Source organism: Haemaphysalis longicornis, unplaced genomic scaffold (assembly GCF_048455015.1).
Source record: "Haemaphysalis longicornis isolate Haplotype H1 unplaced genomic scaffold, Haemaphysalis longicornis Haplotype H1 scaffold_6, whole genome shotgun sequence".
NCBI classification, from domain to species: Eukaryota; Metazoa; Arthropoda; class Arachnida; order Ixodida; family Ixodidae; genus Haemaphysalis; species Haemaphysalis longicornis.
In genome coordinates, this window is record NW_027526407.1 from 158,993,598 (window position 1) to 159,009,181 (window position 15,584).

The 15,584-nt window shown below is 45.4% G+C and overlaps 1 protein-coding gene across 3 annotated transcripts in view; it reads right to left on the reverse strand.

Moving 5' to 3' along the window:
• The window catches only part of LOC144141229 (uncharacterized), a 321,032-nt gene that overhangs the window by 101,685 nt on the left and 203,763 nt on the right, over positions 1 to 15,584 (reverse strand). Inside the window, exon 3 of one of the 3 annotated variants that reach the window (XM_077672785.1) lies at positions 15,356 to 15,517. The exons of the other annotated variants lie outside the window; for them this stretch is intronic. The gene's annotated coding sequence lies outside the window, so the exon portion shown is untranslated. The remainder of the gene's footprint in view (positions 1 to 15,355; positions 15,518 to 15,584) is intronic. 3 annotated transcript variants of the gene reach the window in all.

The window sequence follows — 15,584 nt, forward strand, 5'->3', positions numbered from 1 at the left end:
TAAAGAAAACGTGTGAAGCCGTGGCGACCCCCTAGGCAATTTCCCGCAACTTTTCTATGACGTCACGGAACCTTGTTTGTGCGATTGGCGGCCGCCTAACTGACCTGTCGCGACGACACATGACTGGACGTCTGTAATGGGGCCTCTAGTTCCATTTGACCGCATCACTTGAATGCTAACGTGCAGTTAACGCACTAAAAATTATATTTTATTGTTGGCCCGTATGACGTAATTCTTGTTCATAACACGTCACTGTGGCGCAAAATTTGAAAGTTTTTAAATACTTCTTGCTTTTTTTTCGTTAAAAAACATCTTTTGTCGCTGTAATGGAGCTGAGTGAGATACTGAGTCCTAGTGCTTTCAAATTAAACGAACTTGTATTTTCTCTTCATGGCTCCTTTAACAAAAGAGGCCTGCGTCTTTTTTAATTTGATGAAGGATGTGATCTTTTTCTGGTGGCTGCTCACACCACTGAGCAGGATCATGTTTTTCACAGTGTACACGAACAAAAGGGCGTTTATACGTCTACAGTTTTGGACGATGAGGTTTTTTTTTTCAAGTAGTTTCTCAAACTACAGGTCAAAGATTTCTTCGTTATATCCGGTATCGCGCATGGGGTATCACATTTTAAGTTTCGTTATAAAAGAATTAGTGTCATTGAAGTAAAGCGGGGCCAACCAAGGTTCGTATTTAGTTCGGTATAGCCGATAATTTGCTATATAAGTGTTCGTTATAACAAGTTGCAACTGTATACCGATGAAAGTACTCCCTTCCCATTACAACTGTAAAAAATAAGGCAAACCTGTGAGCGTACGTAATGCGATCCTTCATAGTATGCACTTTCTTTGTGCGTACTTGGGCGCTGATTATCATTCATGACGTAGATAGTTGTCATGGCTGCCGTTAATAAAGACGATAGTCTATCTTAAGCTACTTCAACCCAGGAATTTTGGTGTGTGTGTGTGTGTATTTCTGTTTCTCTGTTTGTCTGTCTGTGACTTGATTCAGCCACCCGGACAAAGTAAAACAAAATCTGCGGGATAGTCACATATACTCACGGCCAAATCTAAACGTGTAAGTCCGGTTTTAATGCTCATACTTGTCAACATTGTCGAACATGAACAAGACATTACGCAAGTATAAAGCAGAAATTCAATACATAAGTAATATTTGCAGTGTTCCTTTAAAAAAAATCATAGATGTTGTTGCGAAATGAAATACGACATTCATTGCAGAAAAAAATTCACTCCGTCGCCTGCTGTCGCCCGCGCCACTTAAGATTCTTGCGCCGTTTAAGAACTCAAGCGGCAACAATTGCGAAAGGTTCTACTAGATAGGTTCCATGGTCTGCTTGAAATGCACATGGAGAAGGGCAGCGTGATCCTATAAACGATAGCGTAGGGCGCCTCGATTCAAGCGCGTATCCGCCGTACGGAAGCGCTGGCATCGAGGCACCCGGGCTGGAGCAGTGAAACGCGGTAAATTTAAATGGACTTAAGCAAAGCTTTAGCGTGTTTACCTTAAGAAGAGCGCAATGGAAGAGGAACCGCATAAGCGGTGAGTGGGAACGTTTCATGGGGGCATTTACTTGGCAAATCTCCAGAAAGACTGTCATCTTTTGTCGACATTTGCAACGAAAGCCGAAGATGCACGGCCACTTTTATTGAACATAGGTGCCACTAATATATGCGGTAAACGCGGTAATATCTCCTGTCCAGTTACTCTGATTCCCGGCCCTAATCCTAGGCAAGTTTATTTTTGCGGGAAGAATTCTTTCTTGTCGAGCTCAGAGGTATTGATATTGGCGTTGACGTGACGAACAGTCGACATGTGCCCTATAAGAGCCAGAACAGTAAAAGGATGATTGATACCAAATCTCTGCTTATCCATCAAGATTTCTCCTTTAGTATTTTAAAGCGAAGCCGTATCAGACTAGATTTTTATGCAGTTTTCAAGTCCTCACTTCAAAACGCCATGCGCCTAGAAAACTTTATCCGCATGTCTTTGACGCTCAGGGTGATCGTGTTCGTTTGTTCGTCCGTCTGTTTCTATGTTCGGTGGGTCGTTTGTTTGTATGTTTGTTTTTTTTTTGTTGGTTTCTTCTTTCGTTCGTACGTTCGTTTGCTTGTTTGCGTGTTTGTATATTTGCTTGTAGATTTTTTGTTTATTTTATGTTTGCACGTATGCCTTTTTGTTTGTATGTCTGTTAGTTTGTTTCTTGTTCGTCTGTCGGTTGGTCGGTCGGTCGGTCGGTCGGTTGGGTGGTTGGTTGGTTGGTTGGTTTTGTATTAGTAACAGTCAATTTTTGAACATACTCCTATAGGACCAAGGCGAGTTTTAAAATGACCCCTCTCGCCCCCATGTAGGAACGTCTCCAGGTAACCTTTTTTCTGACATTTAAAGTAATGTTAATGTTACCTAAACTATCAATATCTAGACTGTTACTATCACATATTATTGTACGGGAAAGTCTTCAGATGTACTTCATAATAATTTACCTCAGCGTGTGACGAGAACCGAAATGAAGGTTAATAAAACAAGCCCAGGTTTAAAAGCGGTTCAAGGAAGCTAGGGGCATATGCTGAAGCCGAGCTTTTAGCAAGAGTGCTTAAAGGAGCCATGAAGACAAAATACAAGTTGGGTTTATTAAAAAGACGGCTTAGTCCCGATAACAACAATCATCGCAATCTTCGAACAAATAACGGAGATATTAAAGAAAATGCGAGAAGCAGTCGCGACACCTTAGCCAATTTCCCGCAACTTTTTTATGACGTCACGGAACCTTGTTTGTGCGATTGGCGGCCGCCTAACTGACCTGTCGCGACAACACATGACTGGACGTCTGTAATAGGGCCTCTAGTTCCATTTGACTGCATCACTTGAATGCTAACGCGCAATTAACGCACTGAAAATTATCTTTTATTGTAGGCCCGTATGACGTCATTCTTGCTCATTACACGTCACTGTGGCGCAAAATTTGAAAGTTTTTAAACATTTCCTGTTTTTCTTTTCGTTAAAAAAACATCTTTTGTGGCTGCAATGGAGCTGAGTGAGATACTGAATCCTAATAATTTCAAACTAAACGAAGTTGTATTTTCTCTTCATGGCTCCTTTAAATGGCCGCAATATTCGGAGGCCATAGGACTGGGGTACGCAAAGAAGATAGCCCGGCCCCTGGTAAACAGACCGAGCCCAAGCACACAAGCATCTTGCGGAAGCCGTAAGGTGCCGGGATGAACGCAACAACCCAGCATTCAAGCGCAGCGACAAAAAACGTAGGCTTAATAGGGGGCTTATCTCTGTGGGAAACACGTCTCTCACTTTCTATCCCAATCCCCCCCCCCCCCCCCCCCTGTACGTGAGCGCTGCTGACACGTGTCCGACAAAAATAAAAGCTGCGTAGAAATTGGGGGAAGCAAGAAAGAAAGAAGAGCGAAGAATAGTCCTCCAACGGGACGAACACAGCAAGACTGGAGAGAAAAAAAAAACAGAGAAAGACGCCGGAAAACGAAAGAGTCCGCGGGAAAATAATGGCACGCGGAAATGGGGGGACTCAAGGGAAGCTAAGGAAAGAAGAAAAGATGGAAGTAATTTTCCTGGGAAAAAATAAAGAGAAGAAAACGCGGCCAAACAAAACGAAGAAAGAATGAAAAGGACGATAAATCTTGAAATAAATCAACGATTTGGTTTTGGCAATCGGGCAAAAAAACCGTGGCGGAAAGAATCGGTAAATGGCGCAAACGTCTGCTGAAAAATAGCGCAAGGATGGTTCCGAGAAGTAGCTGTGTAGGGATGACAGGAATTAGCAAGAAACAAAAATACGAGGCAAGAGAATGCCCGCAACAAACAAAAAGACGTTATTAGGAGCTTCAACAATACAACAAAAAACGTCTTATTCGATAAAGAATAGCTTTGATGTCAGGCGTTGTGTAAAGCCCGGGCAAGGGCTGTGAAATGGTCGGCGGATCTTAGCACTCAGGAGCTGATGAGTTTTAAAGCAGGGAACGAGGCTCCCTGGCGGACTCCGTCCTGCCTTAATGTGACTCGGCCAATAAGCGAGGCGCCGAGGGCCAACAAGGCATCAGCTGGTGCCCATCATACGACTGGCCATTAGAGCGAAGGGGAATAGACCGCTAAGCTGACACATCTTTCTGCTTTTTATAACGATCCCAAGAGTGGAGTGCCAGCACTACGTCCCTTTTTGCCCGGGCAAAATTTCATGCTGGAGGATTAGACCAACCAAGGAACTTCACGGAGGGCTTCAGCGCTCTCCTGACGGAAAAGAATCCGCCAGAGGCCATGGGTCATTCCCCAGCGCAGTGTCACAATTTTTAATGAGCAGGCTAGCCCCATCCTCTCGAATTTTAGAAGTATTCCAAGGAGTTGTGGCAGCTGTAATGGAAAGAAAATTTTCTTGTGCAGTGGCCGTGGCAGGGGTGCGAGAAAGCACGGGAAAGTGCACGAGTACAGGGAAGGTAATGTACATCGGACTTGGGTAGATACGGCGCGCCAACCAAGCGCCGCTGAGTGTTGAGTAACTCGGGAGTAAGAGGAAAAATCTAAGCTGACGGGTACACAACCCATTCCCCCCTCCCACTCATCCCCCCCCCCCCCCCCAAAAGAAAAAAAAAATTAGCAGTGGCTTTAGTTTGGCAATGCCAGGGTATACGTAGCGTGAGCTAAGGGTAAGCTGGTTATTCGTAGCTTTCGTGGTTGTCTGGGATTAGCTTACTGCTGCTTCAATGACCCACGCACGGTATACGGATTATGTGACACATGTATATTTATCAAGCGGCCCCGGCACAGCGTCACCAATCGTCACTCGTGTTGCTGCGACGCACGAGCCATCGGTTCCACATCCGGCCACCCCTCGCAAGATCATCAAGTGGACCGGGCTTCCACGTGCGGAACGGAGGTCGGCGGAGGCTCTGGGCGTGTGGGGTGTGTGAGAGACGCCTGGCAGCGGGCAACGTTCTGTGCGCCATGTGAGGTCACTGCTCCTCGCGCATGCGCAGCAAGGCTCTCCAGGAGCCACGCGAAACTGCTCAACCTCGGCCAGTGAAGCTCACGCTACAAAAGTTTCTTTTCAGGGTTTTTAGCAGATACAAGGAGCCTGAACGGATGCATGTGGCTTCTCAACTACGGTTTCCCGTGCCTTCAGTGGCTATACTCTTTCTCAGAAGTAGAAATACTTGACCCCTTAAAGTTGCATACATCAATAAGGGCTGCTTCGAAAAATTTGCGAAATATTTCATTGGTTGCTTTTGCTGATGAGGTTCAAAACCGAGATTGCACGGGCCCAAGCTACACTCCGGCTGTGAGGCGCGCCGTATTAGGTGCATCCTGGTTAACTTAGAGAAGCTGTATGTGGATCATCCGGAAGCCCTAAGTAATAACTTATTTTCCGAAACCGGCGCGGCTTGATCTCACAGCCTTTTTCTCCCTTCCTGACCTAGCCCAGACACTATTGTTTTTCTCCATAAAGGCGCAGGCCGTATTCTGTATCACCCGTTTTTCCGTACTTTATTTTCTCACAACGCAGATCATTTATTTATTTATTTATTTATTTATTTATTTATTTATTTATTTATTTATTTATTTATTTATTCATTTATTTATTTATTTATTCAATACTGCAGGCCACAGGGGGCCCAAGCAGGAGTGGGGGTGTACATGAATTGTTGCATTGAGATAAAAATACACATCCAGAGTAAACATACAGAAGTGCATTGCACAAAAATGCAAAGGCAAGGGGGGGGGGGGGAACTCCAAGAGATGCACGTGTGATTAAACACGTCAGAGAAAAAAAGAAAAAAAAGAAGAAGTGGGGGGGGGGGCGGCTCAGGTGAGGGATGATTATACAAATCTAGTGAAAGAACTAATCTTGTAACCGTTCAATGAAAGAACGTGCATTTCTTGACATAAACATTTCGGGAGGCAGCGCATTCCATTCACGTATAGTACGAGGGAAGAAAGAGTGTTTGTAGTTGTTTGTGCTAGCAAAATCGGAGTGAATTTTAGAGGGTGATAGTTCCTGGTTGGCCGGGATGAAAGAGGCTGCAAGTACAATGAAGGATCAAGTAGAAATTCGCGGTTCCAGAGTTGGTAGAGAAACTTAAGTCTAGATAATTTCCGGCGAGCTTGCAGTGTCATTATGTTGTTTAGTTTCATTAAATTGGTTGGGGAATCATTACGACGGTAACGGCTATAAAAGAAACGTACAGCAGGGTCTTAATTCGCTCGAGTTTATTGATGTCCTTTTTAGTGTAAGGATCCCTAACAATAGCTGCGTATTCTAGAAGGGGTCTTACAAGTGTATTGAAAGCAAGCAGTTCGACATTGGACGGTGAATTCTTGATTTTGTGCCTCAAAAGACCGAGTTTACGTCGGGCTGAAACGCAAATGGTATCTATGTGTGTTGACCACGTAAGGTTGCTAGTAAATGTGGCGCCGAGGCACTTGAAACTGCTCGCTTGGTATATTTGGACGCCTCTAATTAAATACTGGTATAAAATGGGACTTTTTATTATTAGTTATCGGCATCATTACTGTCGTATCGTGATTTAGCTTCAAAACCCAGGTGTCGCACCAGTTGTGGCATTTAAGCTGTTATTTAGAGTAGTTTGGTCATTGCTAGAATTTACAGCTGAATATAAAAGACAATCGTCGGCAAATAGACGAATACCAATGCCTTCGTCGACACATGTAGTTATGTCATTGATATATAACAAAAATAACAATGGTCCTAGGACGCTTCCTTCAGGTACTCCTGGGTTTACTGGGACGTTTTTTGAAATATGACCACTTATGTCAACATATTGCTTGCGCATTTCTAGATAGGAGGCAATCCAATTAATTAGTTGGTACGGAATTTTGCGCTGATTTATTTTAAATAAAAGGCCTGAATGTGAAACCCGGTCGAATGCTTTGCTGAAATCCAAGAAAATGACATCAATTTGACCTGACCGATCGACAATTGATTAGAATATGTGGACGATACTAACAAGCTGGGCGGTTGTTGAAAGACCTTTACGGAAGCCGTACTGAAATGGAGTTTAAATATTGTGCTGGTTCAAGAAATCAATCAAGTAGTTCGAAATAATGTGCTCCATGATTCTGCAGCATGAGCTGATAAGTGAAATGGGGCGATCCTTTGTATGAACGGCACGATCGCCCGTTCTGAAAACTGGGACGACACGTGCAATACACCACACAGTGGGTACAACACCGACACGCAAGGAAGTGCCGAAGATAATTACCAGAAATTGAGCAAGTGATTGTTCTTAACGGTAAAGAAGAAAATCTGGAATATTATCTGGCCCTGGTGATGACTTAAGCTTTAGGTTGAGAAGAATCAAAACGATTCCCTCGTAACTAGCAAAATTCGGAAACGCGTCGGTAGAATTAGATATCTGGTCGATGCTGTGTCGCCGATCAGGGTCAGAGAAAACGAACTGGAAGAAGCGATTAAATTCAGTTGGAACCTGCTGCTTATCGCTCACGATTTCATCGCCAATTTTAATACTGTTTACTTCGTAGGTATTATTCGTGTTTAAGTGACGCCAAAACTTTGATGGATCTGTCTTGATGAACTCAATGTGGGCCGTGGAAAATAAAAATTGTTTGCTTGCGCGGATTTTTCTCGGTTAGCGAGAAACTTAAGCTTTGAATAAGCGAATTGTTAACTCTGCATTTTTTGTACCTTTTTATTTTCCGTATTAGATGAATTATTTCCCGATTAATCCAGGGGTTCGAGTGGCGCATGCGCTTCGTTTTAACCGGTATAAAGTTATCGACGCAATAATGGCAGATGGATTGGAAAGTTTCTCCAGTGAACTTCTCCAGTGCTAGTTCAAAATAATCGAGTACACTTTTGTCATTCACCCTACAAAAATCTTCAATTCTTTTGGGCTTTGTTGGAACATTTGATATCGGGCTTTGGAAACGGCACGTGAAAACCACCTGTGGGTGGTCGTATAAACCATCTACAACTTTTACTTGTGTTTCGGATAAGGTTGCACTGTAAAAAATAGGATCCAAAATAGAAGAAGATGCTCCCTGCACTCGTGTTCGAATGTTGACTGCTTGGTTAAGATTGCAGGGAAGCATAATGTCGAAGATAATGTGATCCGCGAGGGAGGGAAAGTGAAGACAGATTAGGCCAATTTATGCTTGGGAGGTTCAAGTCGCCGGCTAAAATGATGCAACTTTTGGAGTGCCTGTTTATGTAATCGTAAAGTGTCGTCAAGTATCGCCAGTGGAGGGTGCACGGTACGCAGCAATCAAGACGATTGATTTTTCTTGGCAGTTAATACGAACACATAAGCTCTCATGATCATCTATTTGGTCGAGCAAATTATATTAGTTTTTACTATAATTGCGACGCCGCCGCCGAGGGAGGTTATGTCGCGCCTGTAATTTCGGTACAGAGGGGGCACAACATCACATTGTCATATGACGTCATGAAGCCATGTTTCGGTTAATACTACGAGATCAGAATAATAGCACAACAAAATGCTTTCAAGTTCACTAGTTTTGTTCACAATACTTCTTGCGTTGATGTTCAGCAGGCAAAATTTCTGGAGTGAAGTGTTGTTGCTTTGTCATGCATTCTCCAGAAGGATTTGGTTTGGACTATATTTCACTCGTGTGTTATGAACGTCGTCCCAAAGGAAAACATCGTCATCGATGTGAAGTTTATCGTTGACCAGATAAACTTTTTTTTCGTTGTCCTTTTCTAACTTGGCGCTTTCTCGCAGCAGTTTTCGCTTTCGGAGGGTTTGCCGAGAGAAGTCATTTTCTATGAAGATTCTAGTTACTTTTAGCTTTTTCGCCTTTTTAAGTATTCCTACCTTTTCGTTGTAATCCTGAAGGTACAAAATAACCGGGCGGGTCTGTCCACGACGCCCTAATCTGTGAATTCTACCCACAGAGGAGCATTTAACTTCCAACTTCTTATAAAACAAACCGTCTATTACTTGTGTTTTAAGATCATCTTCCGTTCCTTTGTGAGCTTCTGGTAAGCCGAATATCACAAGATTAGAGCGGCGACTACGGTCTTCTGGTCCAGTAAGCTTGCCTGAATTAGTGGCAATTATTGACTGCAATAAAGCTAACGTGTCACCTATGGCATCATCCGTACTATTTGGCGAGCTCGTGCTCTATTGAGACTTGTCCAGCTCGTTCACTTCACGCTCAAGGCGTTAATAACTACATTACATTCAGCCATCTGCGCTTTCAACTCCGCAATAGACAGTAGACTAGCCTGCTGTCATTCGACCAAGCTCTTCAGAACTTCCTCAATCGCGTGGTTTGTATCGAAGTCCCCGCAGAGCAATAGCTAACTGGCGAGAACACAGTCGTACACAATGACAATACACGTCCGTGGGTACTGCAGTATAACAAGGAATCTATTGCTAGTTCTTAGAGAGCCAGGAGTGCAACCAACCTGTACAAAAAGGGGGACAGGCTTGGTCAGCATAGCTGAACACTTGTCGCCATGCCCACTGAAGCGAAAGCACGGGACGCCAGGCTTTATAGCGCGTGGAGTTGGTGAGGTAACCGACCGAAGTGCCACGCTGTCTTGAAACGGTTTATAGTAGTCAAGTCGGTGAAGATGGTTGCTTGATCCGGGCATGCGTGAAAATAGTGGACGATGATTGAAAGCGAAATCCGGGGGCCGCGATGGCAGCGACGATCCGACGGAGCCTATCAGAACGCCACCGATAAGCAGCATCTACGAAAAGGGGGACAGGCTTGGTCAGCATGGTTGAACACTTGTTGCCGTCCCACTAAAGCGAAAGCACTGGACGCCAGGCTTTCTAGCTCGTGCAGTTGGTGACGTAACCGACCGAAGAACCACTCTATCTTGAAACGGTTGATATGAGTGGAGTCGGTGAAGATAGTTGCTTGATCCGGGCATGCGTGAAGATAGTGAACGATAATTGAAAGCGGGATCCGGGGGCCACGATGGCAGCGACTGTCTGACGGAGCCGGTCAGAACGCCGCCGATCAGCATCTGTACAAAAGCGCGTGTCGGCATTCCCAAAGTCCCGTTGACGTTGCCCGACGGCTTCCGCGACGGCGGGTTCCGGGACGGCGGCGGCCTCCAGACGACGACGCTTGCTCGCCGCCGCCTCTCGTTGCCGTACGGCCGGGTCCACAGCCCGACACTGACGTTTCGAAGCTGTGTCTTGCTCTCGACTCGAAGGGTCCGCTTCTTGACGCTGACGCCTGGCCGCTGCTTCTCGTGCACGCTGCTCGGGATCCGCTTGTCGACGTTGACGTCTGGCCGCGGTTTCGCGTTCACGAAGTTCGGCGTCGGCAGCGCGCTTACGACGTTTGCGCTCGGCGTCGGCAGCCCGCCGCCTCGCCGCCTTGTCTTCTGCCGCCGTCGACGAAGACGATGGTACGACGTCTTGAACTGGTGCTTCGGCGCTGATGTTGGATTGCGTCGAGGTACTAGTTGAAGGTCTTGCTTCCATCGCTTATCAACTGCGACCGCCGACGAGCGCAAGAGAACACGCGAGGAGCAGCGGAGAGCAGGCGAGGAGTAGTGGGGGAAAGGGCGCTTATCAACTGCGACCGCCGACGAATGCATGAGAACACGCGACGAGCAGCGGAGAGCAGGCGAGGAGGAGTGGGGGAGAGAGCGCACCTGGAACGGCTGTTGCGGACGCCGAGGCATGCCAACGCCGACAACGCCGTGTGACATCGTGAGTTAAAGAAATGCTCTGCATTTAAAAGGGGGACAGGCTTGGTCAGGATGGTTGAACACTTGTTGCCGTGCCCACTGAAGTCTTTTAAATGCAGAGCATTTCTTTAACTCACGATGTCACCCGTTCTAGGCGTCCGTAGTAGTCCGCATCGCTCGCAGGTGCGCCCTCTCGGCGCGATCGTGGCGTGATAAAGGCGGGTGTCGGCGAGGCTGGAATGCACTCATCGCCGCGCTCTCTCGTCAGCCCCGCTCCTCCTCGCCTGCTCTCCGCTCGCATCGCGCCCTCTCACCGCGGTCGGTTCGCGCCCAACAGGTGGGGGCGCGCGCGTCGCGGGATCAACAACATCTGTGGCGTGATCGTGGCGTCAGCATCGCGCGCGCGTGGCGCGATCGTGGCGTGATAAAGGCGGGTGTCGGCGAGGCTGGAACGCACTCATCGCCGCGCTCTCTCGTCAGCAGTTGCCACAAGTGCAACAACATTAACGTAACGCAAACTACTTAACGTCGTGCGCCCCCGGAAATGCTCTGCATTCGATCGTGCCCCTCGCGAGGGGGATGTTTCTTCCATCAGGAAAACGGCTACCGCTGGCGGGAATCGAACCCGCGTCCTCGGGCACAGCATTTCTTCCACCCGTCGTCTTGTCATCATTCACTCAGTTAGGACGGTGACGCTGCTGAGCCCAGAAACGGCCGCCAAAGGGCTGCGCCCTAAGATAACGGCGTCAAAATAACATTTTTTTCATGCGAACCCAAGTTACTTTTGTTTGTTCTATGGCGCCCATTCATTAACGAACTTCATCTTTTTTCTATTTTCCTGGAGCATTTGGTGAAGTTCTGCGTTACTCCTACTCAAACTACGAAATCTTGATCTGGACAATGGCATACTAAGCTGCATTGAGCGCTTCCTCGCGCATCACCAGAAATTTCTCATACCTAATCATACCAATTCATTTCTAAACCCGGTTGTTTCAGCTGTGCCTCTGGACACCACGTGTGGGCAGCTATTTTTTTCTGATCTACGTGAGGGACTTGCCCAAATGTGTCATCTCAGTGCATTTGCTGACAATTGTCCGAGTTTTCGGGAGATAAATAACGGTACTTATATCCGCCCACTTCCATTAAACATCAATGTCATATGCTACTTGTGCAGTACATGGCAGGTTACTTAAATACTAAAAAAACACAAATCAATGTAAATTTTACGCATCAATACTAGCACGCAGTCATAGTTCCTCGACGGCCACACCCTTGAATCGGTTACTTCTTACACATACTTGGACATTGTTATCACCTCTGACCTATCTTTGTAAGTGCACAAAACAAAATGACCAACAAAGCCAACGCATGCTTGACTACATAAGAGGAAATTTTAATTCCACCCCTCCTTCGATAACACTGCTTCTTTTTAAGTCACTTGTGCGTTCACAACTTGACTATGCATCACTGATATGTTACCCAATTACTGAAGTTCTGAGAAACCGGCTAGAAAAGATTCAAAATAACGTTGCAAATTTAATATTTTGAACCAGTGAACAGCCAGCGTTTCCAGAAAGAGATAAAACTTGAAAACTAACGACGCAAAATGGCACGCTTGCGTTATTCCGTAAACTATATTCATACACCATACATGGCCACGCATTGCTTGCTCCCTCTTCAGACGTATCTTGGTGTCTGGATCATGTTCATAATGTTGGCGTTCTTTTTTGCTCACCAAAGCCTTTTTTTCATTCGATCATCCGTCTTGCTTGTAGAGACTGATACAGTCTTCCTTCTGATATTGCTACCATATATTACCATACATTGCTTTCCGAGAATCCCATTTGCTCGGTGTCTGTTGTAGTTTTTTATTACTTTCTGCCAGAAATGCCAAAACTAGACACGGAACTGTAACATGCCTATTGTATTACCCTAAAACCACGTGCATAATTTAGCCGCACTTGTTATTTTGCAATAGCAAGATTGCCACTTTAGTTACAGTTTTAACCTCGTTTGTAAGAGATGATATGTGGTCATTAGACTTTGTTTGTTCTGCATTTTTCGTAATAGTTTGTTTTTTTGTTGCCCACTTTCCTCTTCAACGCAGTGACCCTTAGGGTATTAGAAATATTAAAATGCTTCCGCACAGCGTCTTCCTTGTCCTCCAAGTGCACGGAGGACATCGTCTTCCTTGTCCTCCCTTGCAAATACAAGTCTTTTATTTTACAATGTTCCGTACTTGAAAAGCGAGTGGCCAGTGACCGGTGCAGGTTGGAATACCATGGGATGGGAGAGCCCGTGCAAATACATTTTCATAGCCACATTGTTTCTTGCCAGAGCGTTTGTAACGAGCATAAAGACGGAGTACTCTAAACACGCCACAATTCAAACTCAGATAATTCAAACTTACGGTTATTTTATTACAAACTTGATAAATTTCGTTGGCCGGGTATCTTTTCAAACTACTTGAAATACCCCTAGTTCAAACTGATCTTTTGGCGTAAATTCGGAAAAAATCGGCTGCATTTGCCCATTGTAGCTGCATGTTTTGACCCTTGTGCCAATAACAGAAAAAATAAAGCCGATTAGCAGCACACCCGTGTCAAAGCAAAAACCCACGCGCCTGCAACCGAGCGTGGATTTAGGTAGCACAAAAAAAATTGGTTGATTCCTATGTCATGGGAATCAGTAAAGCACGAAAGTGAAATGTGCAGCGAAATCTGCAGCTGAGCATGATTGGGGGGTTGACGGCTGTCTTGTGGGTGTGCTTGGCGAGCGACGTCCTGCTGGCGGGTCGCTTTCGCAAAGGTGTACTGGCTTTATTTTTGTGACGGATATGACGACAGTACAATGTTGGCGTGTCGCGGCATAAAAAAACTTTCATGTTAAAATATAAAACCTGAAAACAAACAACCCTAAGTATAACGTACTTGATAATGATGATGATGTGATTGCTACTGGTTGCCCCTGTGATCTTAGATAAAAGGACTAATATACCTATGTTTTATACTCTTGGTTTAATACTAGCGCTGCTTAGGGCAGGCACAAAAAGCTTATTAGGCACAAAATACTTTTTTTCTGTTACAGGTGGTAACTGTCCTAGGCAATATTCCTCTCTCTGCTTTTCGTCCACCAGCATTCTTATCTTCTTTTCGTTCCCTCGACAGCCTTGAAGGTAACTTCATCTGTGCTACTCTTAAATCCTAGGGCTTCTGGAAGCCAAATATTGCCCTCATGTACATTTGGATGGATACCCCCACATTATAACACTATGTGCCGCATAGTTTCTGTTTCTTTTCTGCAGACCACGCATACCCCATCATTTTGTGAATACTTCCCCACAGAGCTCTTAGCTCTTAGTTCGTACTCTTTAGTACTAAAGATTGCTTCCCCGCAAGAAAACCCTGTGTGCAGGGGGCACCCTTTACAGGCCGCTTGCTTGGTTGTACTGGCGTCACTTCCGCGACAAATATGGGGTCAGCGATATCTTCGTGTATCCGTGAATAAAACACTTTCCTGTTAAAAAGATGGCAGGCGGAGTAGGGGAGGCATGTAAAAAAATGACACGCGTCACCCTTTCGAGTTGTGTGCGAAGGCTGTATTTTAAATATACGTGAATGATTTGTTACAACACCAGGCGATATGTTGCCCCGAGTCATGAGAACTTCAGAGTCATGAGAACTTCTGAAAATACAAGAAATTCAGTGGTCCCTAAGAGTTCAAATTATCGTGATTCTACTGCATATGCAATTGTGATTCCGTATTCCCGCTCGCATTTTGCCTCCTATCGTGAGCATATAAAAATTGAGGCAGTGATGGTCTGTGTATGAACATTTGCCTTTTCTGGTGAACTTCAGAGTGTTAATTTGGTTAAAAAAGACGAAGGATTTTTTTGCTGAATTTAGTCAGCTATAAGAGTGCGCAGTCAAAATAAAAACTCTGAGTAAACACGACCTCGCACCATAATTATTCATGACACGGCACTCTTGCATGTGGCGGCGTGCTAGGAACGAACTTTGCCAATAAGAAGAATGAATTACTGAAAATATCTTGTTCTGTGTTGTTTTCATAGAGGCAGTTTCAATTTATGGTGTCAGCGTGATGTGACTATCCCGTTTCGTACAAAAACGTGAGCAGTTCATTATCGCATCACGGTCCTTTAAGAATCGGTCAAATGCTGCTGAGCCCCACAGGTGAGAGCATTTTGTTCACGCTAAAACTGTGTCCCTTCTGTGTCCCTTGGGGGGCCCAAAGTAAGCGTAGGTGGTGCTGTTTAACACCCTAAACCGAACACGAGTCCATCTAAGACATAAAAGCAGCTGCAAAAAAGCCGACAGCAACAGGTAGTGGGGTATGTTTATAAACTCGCGGACACAGGTTAAAAAAGTGGGAAACTGCGGCGTAGACAAAAAAAAATTATCTACCACAGCACTGAACGTGACTGCTTTCATGTCCGCGTTGATTTTCTTTCTATGACGTGCCGATGCCAGAGTACCTCCTGCGCCCGTTTCTGATAGCTATGAAGTTACAATCCCACCCCACAAATGCTCATGGCCTGACAAATAGGCGTCTATAGAGATTTGTTGCATCCCTTATGCGTGGTGAGCTGTGGAAGTGCTATGAAGATACACTGACATACGAACAACAAAACGCGGGGCTTACGGTTCACACTGTGCTCCTTGGCGACGGCAAGATCACGTACACTAGGCATCAGTTACTAGGGTTCCTTTGCCACCGTGGGGGAAAATGAGCATCATTCGGCGTGAGAGCAAATTCATTTGGATAACCGCCACGTTGGGTCCATGTTGACGCTTTCATTCGTCACTGTGAATGGTGAAAAGAGCACACGGAACAATACTGTTTTACTTTAAAATTGCGGCAAAGTTAGATA